Source organism: Canis lupus, chromosome 17 (assembly GCF_011100685.1).
Source record: "Canis lupus familiaris isolate Mischka breed German Shepherd chromosome 17, alternate assembly UU_Cfam_GSD_1.0, whole genome shotgun sequence".
NCBI classification, from domain to species: Eukaryota; Metazoa; Chordata; class Mammalia; order Carnivora; family Canidae; genus Canis; species Canis lupus.
Window position 1 is genome coordinate 5,644,571 of NC_049238.1, and position 21,304 is coordinate 5,665,874.

Consider the following 21,304-nt stretch of genomic DNA (forward strand, 5'->3'; position numbering starts at 1 on the left):
GGCCGTGTGCATGGTGAGCTTCTCCAGAGATCCAGGCCAGGGCTCCCAAGCCAGCCCATCAAGGTCCCCCCATGAGAAGCCACTGTCTGGGAACAGTTATTACAGCCCTTGCTGGGACTGCGGCAGAGAAGCGCATCTCCAGTGTGTTCAAATTTCCACCAAGCTTACATCTTGCAAAAGAAAGCAAGGTCGAGTGGGTTCTCTCATTTGTAAGGCCACCCATCCAGGCTTAAGAAGACATTCCTTAAACAGATACCGTCTTTAAGAACCCCAAGGAGCCAAGTGTTAAACAAAAGTGGAACTTGAGATATTTTTCTCTTGGTTCCCTTTTATGAGCCTCCTGCTGCATGTTTTGCAGTTGCATTCTCGGGCACACTCACACCTTGAGTACAAGGGCACGCACACATTCACGGCAGGGTGGGTGCCCGAGGGGTGGCGATTCCTAATGGCCCAAAACAGCACTCGGTATTGGCACTGGTGGGAAGTTTAACAGGGTTTTTCTGAACAGGCCTGTGGGTATCTTATGATACCTCCCAGCTGCCGGGGGAAATTACCAAAAAAGGCAAATGAGGAAAAGGTCCTTTCCAAACACATCAAACATCCTAGCTCCTTGTGCACAGAGATGGCCATGGTTCTCCCAGAACCATGAAAGGTGCTCAGACTTCCAGGTTAAAAGAAAATTGTATTTTTGCTCCTGGACTCCCCCATGGTGTTTGTCACTTTTTTTTTTCTTTTTAATTTACTCATAAGAGACACACAGAGAGGCAGAGACACAGGCAGAGGGGAGAAGCAGGCTCCCTGTGAAGAGCCCAATGCGGGACTCAATCCCAGAACCCCAGGATCACACCCTGAGCCAAAGGCAGATGCTCAACCACTGAGTCACCCAGGCGTCCCTGTTTGTCACTATCTTATTGCATTGGCCCCAGGGAAAAGTAATAACAGCTTTCTGGGCCTCAGTTTCCCCATCTGTGAAATGAGAATGTTTATTATATGGCATCCCAGATCCTTTCTAGTTGCCAAATCAAGGGAACATTCTCTCCAACAGATTTTTAACCCCGTGGGGCCAAATCTCTGGTGAAAATGTGGACCTTCTCTCTAGAAGGATATGCAAAGGCTCATAAACACACAGAATTTATGCACAGAGTATGAGAGAGCATTCAGAAAATCCCTGAAGCCTTCACAGATGATGGGCTTAACCCTTTCAGCTCTAGGAGGACATCTCTAAAGACAATCTCTCCGAAAGAGAAGTGAAAGGTATGGCAACTGGGCGAGTGTGGAAAACTGAAATTTTAATTTAGAAATTAATACAGTTATCTCATTCTGAGCTTTTAAAAATCAAGCCATAATTCTGTATAATACTTCAAAAGATAAGGGATGGGAGATATGAAAGCAAGATTCATTACTGTGATAAGCTATATAAGCTGCATCTGAGACCAACTGGAAGCGCGGAGTCAGATTCTGATAGAGCAGGTATTAGGCAAATACCCAAGGCTGCAGTCAATGACTTGAGTGCTTTCCCCAGATGTTCCACCCATGTTCCAGGGCAGGAGGGGGGCTGGCTACAGCCCAAATCAAATTTTTATATTCCTGTAAGATAGTGCCAGGCACTCAGGTTTCATCAGCCCCATATTGGAGACATCAAGGCGCCACGTCATGGTTGGATAACTGTGCATTCAATCCATTTTACTGAAGACAGGACAAATAAACTAAGAATCAAAGCACCCGATGACTCGTGTCAGAGGTATAAATTGAAAGTCAGCACTTGTCCTGCATATAATCTAGCTGAAGAAGAGTTTATGGCGCAGAAGCCTGCGTGCGGACTGTTGCTACTCCTTCTTGAAAGGAAAGCTCCTCGCATGTACGTTTGTGTGCATGTGTGGGTGTGTGCACGTGTGTGTGTAAAAGTGTAAGCATGGGAGAATGTGCATGCATTTAAAATGCTCACAGCTCACAGCTTTAAACAATCACATCCACCCCAGGAAAGTGGAAAAAAAAAAAAGAAAAAAAGGAACTCAAAAATTTCTGTTTTACTTAGACATAAAATGCAAGGGCCATGGTCAAAATCGTAGTTGAAGGAGTGATTTTAAGAGTTGCTTGTTTCCAAACGTGTCCCAGAGTCGGAGTATATCAGGGACTCTCCACCGCGTCCTCACCCACTTCAGTATGATGTGCATGTCCTGGTTCAAATAGCATTTTTCAAAGGAACATTCTGGAGATTGTAGATGCTCGTATCCTCCTACTCCGCAATGATGCCAGGCAGCAATAAACAGGAGCTTAACAAACAGGAGCCTTTGCCCTGTTTACTCAAAGACCAAGGCTCTGCATTCTTCACTGGTGTCATCCCACGACACCTGGCACAGTGTTTGTCATGTAGTTGACCATAGCTGGTCAGTTGAATTAGAAGTTACTGCTCTGAAGCCAGTGAGTGAGATGTGGTGGCGAGCACAGGGGATAAGAGACAAGACACGGAGCTCCAGTTCTGTCCCCCACTAGCTGCTTTCCTTAGGATCTACCTCCAACTTCCCTTGACCTCTGTTCCCCTCTCAATAAATCAAGAGTGTGAACAAATATGAAATCCAAGTCCCATTTGGCTTTATGCTTCTGTGAGGTCGTTAACAAGAACTCAGCATCAGAAGGAACTCGCCCTGAGTCTGCCCATCCTGGACTTGTAATCAAAAGGGGTGTAAAGAAATGGGCAATTCTTCAGGCGTGAAGTAGGTGTGCACACTCTGTGTGCTAGCCACAGTATTTCTAAATGGCTTCTGATTTCTTTGGAACCTGAAGCCTGCTCAGGAGACCATCTGCGTTTTTAAAAATCCTTAAAATCTGTCCTGAGGGTTGGGTTTGAAAGCTGCACTATAGGGCCACTCTGCCTTAGGAAGCACAGGTGATTATTGAAGTCCCCTGGGTAGTAAGATGCTTTCCACGAGGAGCAGTGTTCTGCGTGCTACACTGGTGGGACCATGGGCTCCAGAGGACAAGGATGGAGATTGAGGTCCTATCTTTTTTTTTTAATTTTATTTATTTATTCATGACAGACACAGAGAGAGAGAGAGAAAGGCAGAGACACAGGCAGAGGGAGAACCAGGCTCCATGCAGGGAGCCTGACATGTGACTCAATCTTGGGTCTCCAGGATCATCCCTGGAATGAAGGCAGCGCCCAACTGCTCAGCCATTGGGGCCGCCCAGAGGTCCTACTTTCTTGAGCCTACTTGGAAGATGCTGGCAAAGGAAAGAAAGGGATCAGGGAGCCAATAGGTCAAACTCAGGAGCCAAGTGTTGTCCCTGATCTAAGTGTCACCCCAGAAGCCAGAGCAAGAAGCTTTGGTGGAAAGCTGCACTGAAAGAGAAGACAGCATCTGTTCTCAAAAGACCAATGTCCCCCCGTGGACCTTCAGGGCCAATCTGCTGCAGACACCGTTGCTCAGTGCTCCTACCTTGGGGGGACTTCCTGGCCTCCCCCATCCAGGGGGGCCTTTCTCAATCCCTCCTCCACCCCTCAGATACCCTGAGCCTCCCATCCACCAGGCCTGCTCTCCTGGATGCCTCATCATGTCTCCACTGTTGCACTCAAGTCATTGCAAGGTGAAGGCTCTGTCTCCCCTGTTGGAAGGAGGTTCCTTGAGGCAGGGTGTGTACCTAACGCGTCTCTATACTTTCAGTACTTAGTACAGTGCCTGGAATGTTATAGGCACTCAACAAAAGTTGAATGAAAGAATAATTGAATGAGTGGATGAATGAATGAATGAATGAATGAATGAATGAATGAATGAATGAGGAAAGCTGGCAAGGTGGGGACGACTCGGGAATGTATTCACACATACACATTTATTGAGGGCCAACTCTGTTGCTGGGCCGAAGGGACAGTGGAACACACAGGGTGGCATTGGTGGGAGACGGGACACTCGAAGGCTCTGCACTCCATTGAAGGGCTTGCTGGCCCTCCGGGCACTCGCTGGAGTGTAGCGCAGTCATCAGCTCTGTGTCTAGCTCATTGTCTGCCTTGCAAAACCAGTCAGTGTGCAAGCGAACACAGCCAGTGCTAATGTGGGCACCTCTGGTCCCAAGGAGATGCTTGGGAAGGTTTAGCAGGGAAATGATATGCCTCCCCAGGGCAAGGGCGAGACATTGAAGGACAAGACACTGGCTGCCTTGGGGGTGGCTGAGGTCCGTGTAAGGTCAGGTTATCCAGAGAGCTGAGGTCCTGAGTGCACAATGTACAGAAGGAACAGGATATGCAAAATTCAATTTTATAGTGTATTAAACCAGGGAGAGAGAGGAAGCATGCACTCCCCTAGTTCACGTGGCTCTGCTAAAAGAGTGTGAACTTCTACTCATCCTCAAACCAAGTGGCACAAGGTACAGGTTGGGGGTGTGTGGGCATGTCTGTACTCTCTGGATGGAAATTCGTAGCAAAATGAGTGTCAGTGGATTTCTCTTATTAGATGACTTAACCTGTCATGAGCCTGATAAGTAAGAGTCAACAAGAAAAGCCACCCAGAGTCGAATGCATTTTCTAACAGAAGGGGCATGGGATCCACCCACAGACCCACCTATCAGGCCCTTGACCTCATCAAGTCACTTCACATCTCTGGGCCTTAGGTTTCTCATGTGAAATGATAGGGGACCCAGACACTAGAAATGTCATCAGTAAAGCCAAGAACAGCAGCTCACAGCTCTGGAATCTACGGCAGTTCACTTCCCTGGACCTCCCTACAGCCAGGTGAGGCCTACAGACCAAGGGAACAACCAGAAGGGGCAAAAACTTTAACATTATTTTCCCAGGCTCCCATGGTGGTTGGTGGAGTTAGCCCATGAGCTTGGGTCCCTGACTCTTGGGTTCTAGAAAAACTGCCCAAGCCTGGAGGAATGAGCCCCAGAGGACGGTGACACAGTGGAACCTCAAGGGAGGGGCTGGGAGCTCTTTCCACCCCCTCACTCAACGTTCTGAGCACTTGCCCTCAAATGGTTAACTGAGGTGACTCAAGGGTGAGCATAGGGCTCAGAGACTCTTTGATGTACAGAGTCTTACTTGGCATGGAGGGTACATGGGGGAAGGGAGGAAGTGGTGCTTTGGTGGTTTCATGTAATTATTTTCCAAGACTAACAGGATGCTATTCTCTTCAAACAAATCTGATGTCCTTGTGCCCTCTTGCCCTTGATTCAGATCAGTTACAAAGACAGCTTTCCCCAAGGTGATCTGGACATGTGGCTCTCCTTTCAAATCGTCCTTCAGAATGCCTTTGATGTGTGGGTCCTCCCTCCCCAGGCACATTTTCCTCAGCTCAGTGGGCCATCACGTCGCCTTCGAAGCACTTTCTTCCCAAAGTGGTCTTTTTCCACATAGTTCCTCAGTAGACGTTTCAACATCAAGTGGGACACACATTTACGTGAAATGTCACTTGAGCATCGGGCTGCTTCCCAGATGGAAAGCAGTTTGGGGCCTATCGTGAGCTTAACGTTCTGCCCGTTAGTGACGGAGGGCTCACGCCAAAGGCCCAAGAGAGATAAATGTAAAAAAGTGAAGCCACTTTTACTCACTCACTCACAGGCGCAGCATGAGCTCTACTCTGGGCTGAGCTCTGCCTACAGAAGAATCGAGATGCTCGCATCGTGAAAGGGAAGGCAGACATCAGTGGGTTGTGAGAGATCGACGCTATGAGGAAGGAGTCCTGGTTGTCAGGAAGCTCCAGAGGAGAAGGTTGGAGAAGGCTCCCACATGGAGCCTGGAAGGATGAATGGGTTTCCTTCCTGTTCTTTATCTCTAGAAGATGGTGACTCATCCACCGTGTGTTGAAAAGAAAAAACTCCACCTGCAACGTTTGCCGATTTCCTTGGTGTAAATACTTCCGTGGACCAATAGCAAGTTTCAGGCTACCTACCGGCTGTGACCCCCACCCCCACCCCCGCCACAACAGCATACCGTCGTGTCCACCGGACAGATGTGATGGATGTAGATACCTTCAAGCGGATAGATAACAGTGAATAGCTGACGGTGAAAGATTTAGGAAGTGATAAGTTTGAGTATTTATTTAATTATAAATTGTTAAAAAAATTTAGATTTTTTTTATTTATTCATTCATGAGACACACACAGAGAGAGAAGCGGAGACGCAGGCAGAGGGAGAAGTAGGCTCCATGCACCAGGAGCCCGATGTGGGACTCGATCCCAGGACTCCGGGATCACAACCTGAGCCAAAGGCAGATGTACAACCACTGAGCCCCCCAGGTGCCCACAACTTTATTTTTAATAGTGGTCGTATTTAATAACCAGCTCCCAGAATTCCAGAAAACCAGTCAGCTGTCCAGCTCACCACAGGGTTATCCCTTCAGTTACCTGTACAGCCTTGCAAGCCTCCCCCACGTCCCTGGTATTAGGCCATCCTTCTGACCGGGCTCCCTGCCTCAAGAGGAGTTGCTCTTCCTCCCACTTTCCCACCACTCCCACAGTGTGGCCATGGTAATCTTTCTAAAATGCACTGAGACCATGTCTTTCCCCTGATGGAGACTCTTTGGTGGGTATTCCATCCCCTCCCTGCATGATGCAGACCCCTTGCCCCACACCTGTGTCCCTGCCACCCCCACCTCCAGCATCCTATCCTCCCAGCACAACCCGCGGCTGCCCTGTTCCCCTGCTCCCTACAGCACCTTCCCTTCTTCTTCACACCCAGTGCTCTATCCTCCAGATCCCCACTTGGACATGACTTTCTGGGGAGACTTTCCCTCGCTCACCACCCCTGAGAAGGTCCCCGTTGTGCTGCCACAGAGCCTGGACTTGAGCCATGGACACACTTTCCAATTGGGTTGTAAAAATAGAGCTGAGTGTGGGGCCAGGTGCAGACTGCCTGGCTGTGACTCCTGGCTCTGCCACTTACCAGTTAGGGGTCCTTAGAGAAGCCAGTTCACCCTCAGAGTCTCTTCCTCTCCTGCAAAATCGGGTAATAGCAGCCCCGACCTTGCAGGCTTAGTGCAAACCTCCTACGCTTCAGCCCTACCGAGTGCTTGCAGCAGAACCGGCCCACAGCAAGGGCTCCTAGGAGGGAACTAATACTGGCCCTTGACAGGCCGCCACCAGGACCCGAGCTGCTGCTTCTTCCTGCTGCTGTCGATGTAAAGGTAACACATCGGGGGTCAGTAGATGCTCAGGGACTCTGCCGAAATGAATGACCCGAGGAAAGAACGGATAGGAGAGGGAAAAGCTGGGTATTCATTGCAGAGAGCGAGCCCGGCAGGAGGCCCACGACACGCACACTCTCGGTGGTGGAAACAAGCATCAGTGCAGCCCCAGAAAGACTCTGGAGGCCACTGGTGGGGATCGGATCCGTCCAGTCCCGTTTCCCCACCTAGTTGTGGTAGTGAAGCACCACAGACAGGCCAGCTGAAACCACAGCCACAGGCACTTATTTTCTTGCAGGTCAGAGGCTGGAAGTGCAAGGCCAGGGTCTGGTGGGGTTGATCCCGAGGAGAGCTCTCTCCCCGGCCTGCAGACAGCTGGCTTCTCACCATCCCCACGTGCCCTTCCTAGGGGCTTGCGCACACGAGAGGCCCTGGCATTGAGTCCTTTATGAGGACACTACTCTTATTGGATTAGGGTCCTACCCTCATGATCTCATTTAAGCTTAGTTACTTCCCCAGACACCCCATCTCCAAACGCAGCCACGCGGGGAACTGGAGCTGCGACGTGAGAATCTGGCAGCGACTCAAGTCTTCAGCCCATAGCCTTCCTTCCCCCCAACACGCGCCTCCTGCTCTTGCAGGAAGAGCAGCCCCGTGTGTCGTGGGCTCCACGCTCTGGGGACAGGCGTCCCATCAGCGCTGCCAGCGGGCCAGCTGCTCCCAGCACCTCTGCTAACGACCAGCTATGTGTGTCCGCTGCGTCTGGAGCCCGAGAATTTGTTTTTTTAACTGGGGACCTTATTAGCTACTAACTGCTGAGAGATGAGAAATTGCAATCAGACCATTCAGGTGCTTGGCCTTTCAGGTAAAATTCCCTCTCGGGGGCCCGCCTCCGTCTCCGCCTATTCAAAATTTTCCAGCCAGTTCCATTCTGTCAAGTAATTATTTACAAATTAGATTTCCAGGGAATACATGATCAGAGAATGCTAGCACCACACACATAAATAACAACAAATTATTTCTCCAAATAGCCCAGCATTATTAGGAAACTCGAGGACCTGTCGCCCACTCTCCCCACGCTGACAGCACTTATCAGCCCTTGGTCTCCCCGCCTGGAGCTGGGGATGTGTTAGGGACACAGGGCGAGTGACAGAGAGCCCTGATCAGTGCTGTGGTCTTGGGCTATGATGGAACAATACTCTTTTCAGATCATCTTCTCAATTCAAAATACGCAGGCACTCGATAAAAATAGGAAGCATTTATTTGCGGTTTCATTAGAGCTATAATAATGGCTTGTTGTAAAGCATCTACTATTTGCAGGAATGGGCCTTCAGGCTCCATCAGCTATCTGGTCCCCTCTTTTCCAGGAACAGAACAGCAGAGTTATTTGAGCCCAGCTGAAGAGAGGACGTGGGCCGGCCTCCCTGCAGCTAGGTGTGGCCCTCTGGGCTCCGGCCAGGGATGTGCAAGACGAAATGTGCAGAGGCGAAGGAAGGAGGGCTCCCGGGACGGCTGCTCAATAAAAGCAGAAGGGAGGGGAGTGGTGCCCTTTGTCCTCTTCCCCTTTCCTTCTCCCTGAAATATGGATGTGATATGGCGAACGCCCACAAGTATCTTGACCATGAAATGACCATGAGGTGGAAGCCAATCATGCGCGGACTGGAGTGGTAGAACAGCAGGACAGAGGGGCCTGGGTCCCTGGTGACCCGAGAACGGCCATCCCGGGCCTCGGCTGTACGCACCACACTTCCTCAGTGAGAGGGAGACGCTTTACCTCATTCGAGCCGCTGTTAACCGGGCGTTAGATGCAGCCAGGCTGGTTGTAACCCACGCCACGCTTTACACACGTTCCCTCCACACAGGCAGAGATGCATTCAGGAGCTGCGTGCTGCATTTCTGTTCCCTACGCCCGCCCACCCCCCAAAGCCTCCCAGGGCCGTTTAGGATGTGAAGTCAGTCCTGCCTTTATTAAAATCCAAGGCAGCAGAGCCCTTGCAGAACTGACCCTCACCTGCCAGAAGTGCGTCAAGGTCAAAGGATCAGCGTTGAATAGTGTTTGCTCTTTGCCTTTTTCTGAAGACCTCATGATAGAAACGTGGGAGAGAGGTGATAGAGTGTGTGTGTGTGTGTGTGTGAGCAGAGTGGTGAGTGTGCAGAGTGGTGTGTGTGCACCCATGTCTGTGCCCATGAGCTCTCGTGCATGTGACGATGCTGGGGGGAGAAAGGGAGAGACAGGGAACAGAAGAAAAGTGTGAGATGCTGCCAATGAATGGAACTGAATTACCATTTCCTATCAAAAGCACCATGATTCTGATTAACATTTACATTTAAGCACTAACTCATCTGCACTTAAGGGTTGTTAAAACTCTAACCACTATAGCAAAAAATTTAGTATAACAGCTCGACTTCATATAATTTTATTATTTTCGATAAAAACGAAATGTTAAGTGTATAACTAAAAGTGATTGGGTTTTTATGTTTATGTAAGACTCTTCACATGATTAGAGTCAGCAGTCTTTAAACTTCATGGTCAATGCAGCTCCAAGTTTTGGTGTAAAAAGGGTGATCACCATAATCCCAGGATACATCTGATCAATTCTGGGAAATACCCGAATAACTATGAACCTCCCAGGGAAAAACAAAAGTCGTTTTTATATTTCTTTGATGATATATGTTACTACGCTCACATATTTCAAATAAGAATCATATAAAAATAATAAAATAGCAAGAATAAGACCCACTAACATGCTGAAAGTAGCTTAGAGTCAGTAATCAACTAGATCACACACTTTACCCTGAAATACTACAGTATTTTTCGAGAGTGTTAATGGCCTCTGCCTGCAAGAGTGTCAGACCCATGTTCTTTTTTCCAAAAACCAAAATGACAATAATTAAACCAGGCAGCTGCTGCCCCCAGTAATATGACAACCTCTCCCCGCTCCCTGGAATTTGCTGGAATCACCCTGCTTGAGCTCATCTCATTCGAATTAGCTGTTCCCTCCCTGTGCCCCAGCAATCTGGGTGAGTTTCCCATCTATTAGCTGAATTATTCAGATGTTTTCCCACAATGGCACTAGCAGTGCTCATATAACTAGTTTCTAAATCAACAGTGAATTACATTATTGACAATCTGAGCAGATTAATTAAGAAATCTGTCAGGAATGACACTATGAGAGCTGGCTCCTTTTCAAGTCCGATCCTCAGCCTTCGAGATAGACTCATACCTGATGTGCTTTCGGAAGCGGAAAGGCAAGCTACAACACCAAATCTGGGTTAGGGAGACGGCCCCTCGGGGCTGCCAGGAAGAGCCAGGGTGGGCTGGGGGCAGTAGGCGGGCACATGTGCACACACACGCGCACACACACCCCATGGGGTTACTGGCTGGCTTACATCAACTAACAAGCAAGGCTGAAAAAATAATGTTCTATGCAGAGTAGAGGGCGTGCGCACGTGTGTGTGTACTGTTGTCACTCCCAGGCATGGATTCTGGTAACAGGAGACATCACGAACATGCCAGAAGAAGCTACTTCGAGACACCTGGGTGGCTCAGCTGTTAAGCGTCGGCCTTCAGCTGAGGGCGTGATCCTGGAGTCCCGGGATCGAGTCCCACCTCGGGCTCCCTGCATGGAGCCTGCTTCTCCCTCTGCCGGTGTCTCTGCCTCTGCCTGTATCTCTCATGAATAAATAAATAAAATCTTTTAAAAAAGAAGAAGAAGAAGAAGAAGAAGAATCATCTACTTCACCTTTTGGGTTTTGAATGCATGTGTTGCAGCATTTGGGGTCTCAACCTCCAAAGACTAAGCAGCCTGAGAGAGACTCCCTGTGGTGCTCCACGCTGAGAAAGCAACTCCTCTATCCATCTATTTTTTTTCCCTTGGAAATAGAAGTTTTGCCAACTTTCCAGACAGTATGACATCCAAAACCCAGCACAAAATCCAAATAAATTAGTGAAATACAAGATAAGAATATCATAGTATTCCACTGCTCTATTTGATTTAATAATTCAATTCAAAAAAGTTTGGAAATCACTAAATCAGTCGCGATAGTTCTGCAGATTTACAGTAGCTGACATGTAGGGTCTGAGGTCTGAAGTCCAGATTCAACTCCGACCCCAGTCCCTGAGGAACCGGGTGGCCTTGAGCTGGTCACTTGTCCCCCAAAGCTCAGCGTTCTCACCTGTAGCCATCCGTGCCTCCCAAGCTGCAGTGAGGACCACCAGGAAAGACGGGTTTGAAGGGGTATATGGCTGGCATTCCAAGCACACTTGTTACCCGACACACAGCTGCAGGAGGTCGCCTTATTTCATGTTCACAACAACATTTCCTTTGGTTTAAGAGTAAGAATGCTGAGGCTCACAGATGTTTACATAAATATTCCAAAAAAAAAAAAAAGCTGGACACACACCACAGTCATTGGGCTCCCACGCTGAGGCCGGGTGCCCTGGGCCAACGGGTTGGAGCTGAGTTCCTTCAGGTGAGTCAGAGTTCTCCAAGAGGGTGGGAGGGGGTGCAGTGTGGGTTCCAGGCTAGGAAGGAGGGTATTCCAGAGCCTCCCCTGGGGAGAAAGGTGCCCAAACCCGGGGGGAGACTTGCAGGTGCATGGTATGTCTGGGGACCAGTGAGCACTACTGGACTCAGTCTGTGCCTACAGCCAAGGAGCTAGGTGGAGGCTAAAAGAGAGATCAGGATAATAATACCAATCACAGTGATTCTCACCTCTGGAGGATGAGCTCTGGGGGGGCACCGTTCCAGGTGTTGAGCCCATGCTTGTGCCACCACGTGATAGTTGAAGGCACTAAGGTGCAGAGAGGTTCGGTGACTTGAAATTGATTTGTGAAGTTGACTTGAGAGTCTGAGGAATGAGGAGAGAACATTCTGTCTTCTCAGAACTCTCCATGAAGCCCTCCCCACCCAGAAAGCAGCCTCAGGCCAGCCTGAGACACCATCCAGGGACAGTGACAGGCGAGCAATCAGGCTGATGCTACCTGAGGCTGTTGAACAGAATTTGGAAGGACTATTTTCCTGGTATGTTGCAAAAGCAATTCCTACATTTTGTCTCTTCCACCTCCAGATTCTGTGGTTCCAGAATGTGGTTCCATGAGGCTCAGGGTTGGGTCAGTTTTGTGACTTGGTATTCTCCAAAATCCTCACTGGTCATGTCCAACCATCTGAAAGAACGTGGGACAAAGAAGGATGGAGTTACACACACACACACACACACAGAAGAGTTAATATGTGTTATTTCTACAGGGCTGGAGTCCAGAAGTAGGGCGGTTACTATTTTTTCCTTATGATCCTCTATATTTTCAAATTTTCTACAATGGCCACTTGTTACTTTGGTAATCAGAAAAAAAATCATCTTAAACAAAAATAATATGTAACCACAAATGGCTAACAGAAAGCCATGGCTTCTGGAAGCCTGCAGATGGAAACGTTGTGGGGCGTAGTGGAAAAAAGCGCAGAATTAGCAAGTCACAGCCTGCCATGTCTTGACTGTTACACTCCGGGCAAGTCATTGACCATTACACTCCGGGCAAGTCAGACCTCATTTCATCATTCACAAAATGAAGTTACGATGTTTCCTCAATAATTTCACTAGATTTTTAAAAGGGCTCAAGCCAATTATGTATTTAAGGTGATTTGTATAATGTAAAGGCATCCCTGTTGTCATTACTCTTATCAATGTTGTACTATTAGTATTAGTATCAGTATTGGTATTATTGATGTAGAGGCAACATGGACACTCAAGAACAAAATTTTTCTTTATATGAAAATATTAACATAGATGATAACTGTTCTTGTAGGGCAGTTACATTACAAATGAAAATAAAGGGAGCCCCTTCTATTTGTTTTTTATAGGCATTGATTAGCCTATTGATATAGATTCAATGGCTTTAAAACCAATCAGTCAGACTAAAAGCTTGCCCAGGGATCTGGAGAGAAACAAAAGAGTCTTCTTATATCATCCTTCCCAGTTTTAAGATGAGCTATACATCCTTTAGGCCAGACGGGAAGGTCCTTCTGCAGTAACACAGCTTGCTGTGGAGGATGACTTTCCCATGGCAGTTGTCCTTGGTCCTGACACTGCTTTTGATCTATCCAACCAAAGAAATATTCATCCTTAGCAAGTGCAACCCTTTTCAGAGAAACCACAAAATGGTCATTTCAAATAATCATGATCCTGTTTTATCAAATAGCATTTATACATAGACCTGCAGTATGAGATATTTTAGAAACCTGCACGCCAAGTAAAACAAAATATATCGTGCAGACTCTTAATTTATGACCAGAAGAATGCAGTTGTAGTGGTGGAATCTTCCCATTCGAGTTGATTCCATAAATGAAAACAAGAGGTTTGTCCTTAAGTGGTATTGATGATACCCGTAGCGATCACGTTTGTCAATTTCATTAACCTTTCAAATTAGGTATTCATAACGTGTTAATGACAGCATAACACATCATTACATTATTCAATGTAATTTCATGGATATTATGTACAGTTGACCATGTTAGAATCTCTTGTCTTTACAGCTGTTAGAAAACATTATACTTTCCAAGATTATTAGGGATGTGTGAATACCAAACAACTACAGCTCAAATAATGGTCCCTGCTTGGCCTTGAATTCTGATCGGGGCGTGACTAGACAGTTTCCACTGAAGAAGAGCTAAACTCCCTGGAATGCTTTGTGTAAGAACTGAAGAAACGCAAAGCTGACAGAGAGCTTGAGAAGTTGTTTAATTACATTCTTGGCCTTCAGATTGGCAGTGATAAATTGAATTATGGATCAGCAAATAGTGACTCCCTCACCCCCTTGGAAGAGAGCACACTTTCCTGCCCCATGACTATGGGATTGGCCAGGTGCTTGTTCTGACAATGGGATGTGAGCAAGCACAATAGGAACAACAGTTCTTAAGCGTGAATGCACGGTCGTTCTGTCCTCTTGAGCTCCTGTGCTCCAGCATGAGAAGAACATGACCTAGGTGGCCACTTCCCTATGGGTCCCAGGCTCCTGAAGCAGGAAGTCCCCAGGCACCACCCATTCCAAACCCTCACCCACATGTGAGGGAGTGTAAATCTGGCACCTGAAGGGATGCATTGAGAAGAGCCAAGAACGACATCCATACCATTCTACTCAGAGCCTGCTGTCCTTCCTTGAGGAGATGTTTCAGAAAGAAAATAATCTACTTAACAAACAAGCAAGTATCTTACATCTGGGTTGGAAAATGCAGGAAGTAGAGGTGTATTTACCCATCAAGAAAGCACTTCCAGAGTCCCTAAATGATCAAATCCACTGAGGCATGCTGTCCTTGCTACAGAGACACGGTCTCCTTAGAAGTTATCAGGTGCTCCTTCTCTTTGAACCAAGACCCAGCAGTCAGTGCAGAGCCCTGCGAGGCTTTTATCTTCTTTCTCCCATCGGTAATTTGATTCTTCACTGACAGATGCCGCCAGGATTTGTTCCTTCACTCATCATTCCACAGTATAAATACAGAAGCAGCGGCGTCGATGGAGCAGCCTCGGTACTTTCACTATCTGATGACTGCTTGCACTCTGCTGGCCTGCCAGCCAGTCTGCCTCAGTGAAGGGGCTCCCATTCCAACTCCGCCCTCTGCTCTTTACCGCACACATTACTTCTGATCTTTACCACCCTCTGGGATACTCTTTACTATCCTCTTGTTACAGATGAGGAAAGGGAAGCTCGGAAATTTGCTTTCCAAGGGTCCCAAGTCACTGAACATCTGAACCAAAATCCAAATCCAGATCAGTCTTCTAAACATTTCTCCTTTGTTCCAAAGCACACTTTTTTTTTTTTTTTAATGAAAAAAGGACACAAGCCACGTTTCTTAATAACAGAAGATCAGCAATCACAAGGAGGAGATTTCTGGAGAGGAACTCAACTTATCTTATTTCTAAAATCCACAAATACCAAAGGGAAGTTGGTAAATCACAACTGGGAGTGTTACTTGCACTTTACTCAGCTTTAATTATAAATCTATGCTGATGAAGAGCTTCCATGTTTCCTCTACAAAACAAACCAGAAGGCCCTTTGTGACACCTGAAAGTCACCCAGGGTTTTGTCATCTCATCTCTTGGTCCTTAGAGTCCCACCTACAGGCCTAGAAGGTATCTTTTGGTAATCAAGGTAAACTAAGTAAAAAGAAGCCAAATCTCAGACAGCTACTGAAAGGGAGAGTAAGTCATGCAACCCTGGCTAAAAAAAAAGTAAATAAATAAGTCATGCTCTAGATGTTAGAATACCTGCCAGTGCAAGCAGGTTCCTAAGGCTGAGGAGGAGGTGGGATGGGTGCCACGCTACCCTGGAAGACCACAGCCAAGCTCAGCCTGAAGACGATTAGGGGTGGGCATGTAGTTGGTGACTGCAAAGTGCTCTGAAGATGAAAGAGCGACCTCCGAGCAGTGGAAGGACCCAACCAATACTCTCCCAAAGGAGCCAACAATGACGGCCACAACCTCATGGCTGTCCTTGCATCTCACTCAACACAATCACATATTCAAGGTAGTGGAAGAAGCCACTTTTCATATCAACTCAAAAAGAAAAAAGAATAACTGTTGTGCTTCTGCTGCTTAACGACAGGACAGTGTTTCTGCCGGCACAGGTGAATGGTGGGGCTTGACCACACACATCGGTCTCACCTGTCAACAGAAGTCAGTTGGACTCTGTCCAGCCTGCCTTTCTCACGGCCGCTCACACTTGCAAGTGACTATCCAACCACAGAGGACATGGGCTCTGAGAGGCAGACGTGTCTGTCCACAAGAGAGGAACCACAGACAACCCGATCAGCCCGTCCACCGTGCGGGGCCTCCACTGCCCTCCATCCTAGGCAGTTACCACAGTGCTTCCTGCGTCGCGAGAGCAGGCCCCACCCCGGGTCTTGTGGAAATGTCTCTCGGAGCTGGGCTGCTCTCTTCACGCCTTCAAACGAAGCCAAAATATATTTGTCAGTTTTCTCTTGTTGTTTTGCTCATTAGGAAGGGCCTGCTGTACATGGTAACACCTGCCATAAGCTTGCTTCTTAGCTGCTTCCAGCCCCCGTACCTTCACCTCCTGGTGGAGCCCATCTTCCATGGCTTCACATCTGTCCCTTCCTCCTTGTCCTTTCCAAAGGCCAGCCTGGAAGCTTTGTGAAGAAAAGAAGGGGCAGGTGTCCAGGGAAGAATGGAAATGTTCTTCGATGCCACATAGAGGAGATAACACACGCTGTAGCATCAGACTGACCAGAGCACAGCTTCCAACTCAACACGTTGGGCATCTGGTTGATCTGGGCCCTGAGGTTCCTTGCTACAAAATGCCGAACAGTCAAGTGAAAAGGTTTGGGCAGAGTTCTGGGTGGGTGAAAAACACTCAACAAATGGCCACTGTTATCAAATATTTTTTAGAGCTATCAAGTCAACAAAGGTAGACTCAACAAAGACCGTAGCTCATAATGTTAACTAGTATTTATTGAGTCCTTACTGTGGCCCTGGCTCTGACCTTATCTCATTTAATCTGTTCAACAATCTTATAGTGCAAATGTTGTCATTATCCTCATCTTGTAGAAGGTGATGCTAAGATCCAGAGAGGTTGAGTACCCTTCCCAAGGTCGCACAGTAAGTGCTGTGGTGCAGGCACAGACGGTGTGACTATCGAGGCCACTTCCCTAAGTACTGTGATACAGTGACCCCTCTAGTGAAGCTGGCGAGTCAGGATCTCCATCTGAGAATCTACCCCTCTGTGATTCATTTTTGTTTTGTTCTGTTATTTTCTCCAGGGAGGCTAGAGTAGAAGGAATTTTACAAAGGGACACGAGAGCCAGAATGGAAGCCCAGAAGCAACAGTCCGAAGAGAGATAAATCTGCAGACTGAGAAAACCCAGGCAGTAGACAGCTACCTTGAGGCTTGACCTAGTTCACATTCTCTAGGAAGGAGAAAGCAGGGCGAGGCTTAGATTCTCCCGATGATAAGGTCCAGGGCAGAATCAGTAAGGGGAGGGAAAACAAGAGAGGGAAGGATAGACAGCAAGCACAGGTGGTAGGTGACCAAGCTGCATCGCTCCACTGACCAGCGAGAGACACCAGGGTCCCTCTGCTACATGGGACCTCTGGAAACAGCCACAGAAGAGCCTTGCCGTGGACTGGCCCACCCAAGGGAGCAAAGTTGGGGAGCTATTGTCAGGCCCCTCCCGTCTCCTGCACCTGCTCACAGTCACCCCACCAGTAATGAGCACCTACACTTCCCGGGGGTCACCTGGCCTCTCCGGGTAGCCTCGAGGCCTGGGTTAGGAGGGCCAGTGGTCTGAGCCTCCACATCTGATGCAGCCTCTGCCCTTGCCCTACTGGGGATGAGGGGCTCAGAGAGGGCGGAAGCCTCCGGGGCTCTTTCTGAGTAGGAGCCCTGGGGCCCAGGAGACAAGAGAGGCCTAGAGAACTCAGAAGGCAGGGGAAACTGTGTCCGATTCAGGGTCCTGGGGTCCCTCTGAGAAGTCAACAGCAGGCAGGGAGGGGAGTGCTGTGCTGTGCCTCAGTCTTGGGCTAATTTTCAAGTCTGGAGGGGGTGCTAAGTTGCCCAGAGCCACCTTTGCCCCCAAAGCAAGGGCACCAGACCGTCGGAGCAGTGCGGAGCACTCACGTTCTCAAGATCAAGGAAAACCCAGAGCCCAGGCGAACACCACAGGCTGAACTGGACCCATCCTGACCCTGCTTGGGGGAGGCCTCTCTTCTGAGCATCCGTGCAGAGAAGGAGAGGTCTCGGCCTACACCTGTCCCTGCCTTCACTTAGCCGCACACTTCTGGCTGAGGCCTTGAACCTCTTCTGTGCAAGACCAGTCCTAACCAGCCTTGCCAGCCTCTGGAGCCTCGGTCTCCTCCTCTGTGAAAGGGGATGAGGGCTCAGGCTGGTCTGACGAGGGCTGCCGTGAAAGTCAGAGTGGGAGACATCCGAGAAGGTGCCTTGCAGGGCTGTTCTTAGTGTGCAGGAGAGCCAGCTGGGCCCTGGCGGCCCGAGGGAATAGCTTTCAGGGAGCTCACCTAAAATCTTGCCCTAAACTTCCCATCTGAGGGAAGCAGAGGTCAGCCCTTCTATGCGCCCCTTGCCCTCCCGAGCTGAGCATTTGTCACAGCCACAAGAAGAGGGGCATTCCCTGACCAGGGGAGTCTCTGCCTTGATCCTGCACCTCAGAGGCCCCCGTTCTAATGTCCCCTGCCACACCTCTCTCCAAGGGGGTGGGAGTCTACGGGGCCAGGGACGTGCCCCTCAAAGCACATGATCCCCCCACATCGTGCCCTGGGCACTCAGGACCCCAGAATTCCTGGCCTAGACATCCCCCAGCCACTGTCCAGGGCCTGTGTTGCCTGCCCTTTCCCTGCTCTTCCTTCCTCCTCTAGAAAACCCACTGTGGCATGTCCAGCCCTGAATCCAGGAGGACCACGCCCCCCATTGGAGATGTGACAGTGGAGCTGGATGCAGGACCTAGAGCATCCACGCTGAGCAGGAGGCCCCCTCCAGTGGAGTGAGGTCCAGGATGCACCTCGAGAGGGGTTATGCATGCAGGGAGGACGACTCAGGGCAGCAGCGGCTGGAAGCCACCTGCTAAAGCAGCTGCACTAAAGCCCCAAGGGATGTGAATTCCAAGTTTGAGGCTGGTCCTCCAGGTCGAGGTAAGGAGGCGTTTCACTCAACAGTTTGTAGGTCAAATGCATAATCTTAAATATTAAGATCCTTAATACGTGGGCCCCCATTACCTGGGCACCTGCAGATTTTCAGGGTCATGTTCTCCTTTTACTCATCCCCCTTCTAACACCTTCCGACGTCTGCAGGGGCTTCATTTATCCGTGGGGGTAAGAGAAACGTTGAAGCAGGAGACGGTGGGCGGGCACCAGATTCTCCTCCACCTTGGGTATTTCGTTTCTCCCCTATCTGTCCTAAGGGATTCAAGTCACCTTACTAATGAAAAGAATGCACTTCGAGAAGCCTGTGTTCCCAAACCTCTCCTGGTGTCCATTTCTTCACTCATTCATTCATTTATTCAACAAATATTTGTGGAGTGTGTGCTCGGTGTCGGGCACCACACCCTGGAGACACAGCCACGGACAGAAGGGGCGGGAGGAGCCTCTGGCCTCACGGAGCTTAAACTGTAGTGGAACAAGATGCACCCGACGGCAGTAAGCCACCTGGTCAGGAAGAGCTGCCCCCACCCCTACCCCCCGGCATGCTGCTCGGTGCACGAGGAAGCCCAGGAGGCTTGGGTTGGGGAGCAAGGCACCTGCCTGCGGTCACTTCTCTCCTGAGTGCCGCGGTGGGCTGGGGCCGGAGCCCCTGTGCCTTCCATCCTCAGGCCCCTCCTGTGTGGGGGATTAAGGATCGATCCTAATAACGACATCAGTTCACTCGTCTTGGCTGGAAGACGCAATGGCTCCTTCCTTCAGTGCAATGTTGGGAGCCCAAGAGCGGAGATGAATCAAGCACCACCCACAGAGATAAACTGGCATCGTGATCGACAACGGCGGAATTTTTTTTTTTTCAAAACCGATAAACAGGAAAGGAGTTTTGGTTTCAAAAATCAACCGATTTCCTTGCTGAGCCGTATCTAGGTTGTGTATCGAAGAAAACAAAAATAATTCTGGGCACAGAAGGGAGATGGAATATTTCTGCACTCTACACTGGGCCAGGTTGGCTTACTCCCAGCCATAAAGGATTCTGGTGTCCCTTTTTAAATAAAAATAAATAAAATAAAGCAGATCAACCCCGATGGTGCGTGCCAGCGAATGTGACATAGCAGTGGGTATTGGTGGGTGGTGTGAAACGCTGCCCAATTGCTAAGAGCGCAGCAGCCCCGTTGTGAAGCAAACAGCTGGGAGGAAAACACAGGTGTGTTAACAGAGGCCAGCCGTTCCCACCGCCCTGCCCACTGCACCCCTGCCCCCCGCCTCCCACACCCCTGCCGGCCAAGGTCACGGGGCCACAGCTGGCCACAGGGAGGCCCGCTCCAAGAAGGCAGGCTGAGGGGACAGCTCTGCCCAGCCGATGACCCTGCCAAGGTCACAGCCCGGCTCCACCTGGCGCCCCCTGAGCCCCCGGCCCCGGGGCTGCAGCTCCATCCGTGCCCAGAGCCCAGAGCGGGGCGGAGGTCGGGGGCTCTGCGACGGGGCTGCTTCCTGTTGCTGAAAGGCCAACAGGCTCCTGAGCGTAAAAACACCACAGGCAGGACGTGGACTCAGCTCTGAGGGGGCTCCGGGCACTCCGGGGTCCTCGCGCTGGCCTGGCCGTGTGGCCGGGGGGGGGGGGGGCCTCAGACGGTGGCGGGGACAGTGACGTGTGTCCCATGGCATCTCAGCAGGGAGCCCGGGCAGGTTTCTGGAAGCCCGTGGAGACACTCAGGGCAGAGGTGCACTTGTGACCCTACAGGGAAGCGGGCTGGCGAGCTCCTTCCTCCCCTCACGGGAGTCACCCCCTCCCACCAAAGGGACCTTGGGATGACATTTCAGGTGCTTTATGCTTGAGGGGTCCAGAACTGTTTTCCACGTGTAGGTCGGTCAAAAGGATAAAAAGAGTTGATAGAAAGCACTAGCATTCTTGTGGCCACTTTTTAACGGTAAAGACTGTAGTTTCATTAAATGACACAAGTGTTTAAAATGCCACGACGGACAGCCTTGGGTACATTCACTGCTGTCGTTCAGCCCGGCCTGCCCTGAGGACCCCTCTCTTCTCTTGAATGCAAAATTGCTCAAGCCAGCTGGACCCAGGGGTCCCCCAGGCCCCCGAAATTGTGCACCGGGCCCCTTGGAGAGAGCACTCGTGGTCCCCACTCAAGGCTGAAGGCTACTGGAGGTCACCCACCCCCCACCCCCCACCGCCAGGCCAAAGGGAATGAAACCCCCGTTTGTTGAAGATGAACCAGAACCGTTCTCTCTTTCAGGGACCGGCCTGCGCGTTCCCACCTGATCCCACAGCACCGCTCCGGCTGCCCCTCTGCCCCTGAAGATGGATGCTTGGGCTGCCCCCAGGTGCGGAGGCAGGTGGGACAGGTATCGGGGAGGGTTACCTGCACGCCCTGGACCGCTTGGCCCGGGGCTGTGGCTGGGAGAGAAGCCAGCGGCAGCCAGTTTCACTTTTTTATATATATATATTTTTTTTTATTCATGAGAGACACACAGAGAGAGAGACACAGAGAGAGAGAGGCAGAGACACAGGC

The 21,304-nt window shown here is 49.8% G+C and overlaps 1 long non-coding RNA gene across 27 annotated transcripts in view; it reads right to left on the reverse strand.

Annotated features, from left to right (window-relative positions):
• Window positions 1–21,304, reverse strand: part of LOC111090473 — a 251,626-nt gene that overhangs the window by 14,411 nt on the left and 215,911 nt on the right. For 17 of the 27 annotated variants that reach the window (XR_005372014.1, XR_005372021.1, XR_005372012.1 and 14 more), the window contains one exon: window positions 9,517–12,282. This is a non-coding gene — a long non-coding RNA (uncharacterized LOC111090473). Of the gene's footprint in view, window positions 1–9,516; window positions 12,283–21,304 lie in introns of those variants that run through there. The other 10 variants (XR_005372007.1, XR_005372003.1, XR_005372005.1 and 7 more) reach the window with 7 other exon arrangements.